Raw genomic sequence first — 636 nt, 5'->3', positions numbered from 1 at the left:
ACTGACATTTTTGTTTTAATGGTTAGTTTTGCTCTCTCTTGCGTATCCGTGATAGTGGTCATCGTTATTCAGATTCAAGGACTCCCTTTTTAATTTCTTGCATGACTGGTCATGTGATGGTGAACTCCCTCAATTTTTGTTTGTCTGGGAAATACACTATTTCTCCCTCATTTCTGAAGGAGAGCCTTGCTGGGTAAAGAATTCTTGGCTGGAAATTCTTTTTCTCTTGGTGCTTTGAATTATCATTCCACTTTCTTCTGGCCTGTAGGGTTTCAAAAATGATGGTTAGATGCCACAAAGTAGATGGCAATTCCTTAACTGTATGTATGTCATCAGGCCTGAGGGCCTCTTCCATCCTTGTCAAGGGGAGTGCTAACCTTCTCTCCTTTCGTACAACATGGGGGGCTCAGACCTTTAAAAGGCTCACTTGACTAGGCCAAGCCCTCCCAGATCATCTTCCTTTTGGTTAGCAAAATGGATTGATATAGTTTGTCACTTCCACAGGCAGTGGGATTAACTCAGAAGTCAACTGACTAGTAAACTAATCATAGGATATATCTATTGTGTTCATAGGCTCCACCCACACTCAAAATATATTCTCTGAATTTACAAACCATTGACAGGAAATTCGGAACA

The 636-nt window shown here is 40.9% G+C and overlaps 1 non-coding gene across 1 annotated transcript; it reads right to left on the bottom strand.

Moving 5' to 3' along the window:
• Window positions 1-273: 273 nt before the first annotated feature.
• On the bottom strand, window positions 274-399 carry LOC134374456 (U6atac minor spliceosomal RNA). The gene has a single exon (XR_010023300.1). It is a non-coding gene; the product is annotated as a U6atac minor spliceosomal RNA (small nuclear RNA).
• Between the last annotated feature and the right edge of the window lie 237 nt (window positions 400-636).

Source organism: Cynocephalus volans, chromosome 3 (assembly GCF_027409185.1).
Source record: "Cynocephalus volans isolate mCynVol1 chromosome 3, mCynVol1.pri, whole genome shotgun sequence".
Lineage (NCBI taxonomy): Eukaryota > Metazoa > Chordata > Mammalia > Dermoptera > Cynocephalidae > Cynocephalus > Cynocephalus volans.
This window is presented reverse-complemented; position numbering and strand designations above follow the sequence as displayed.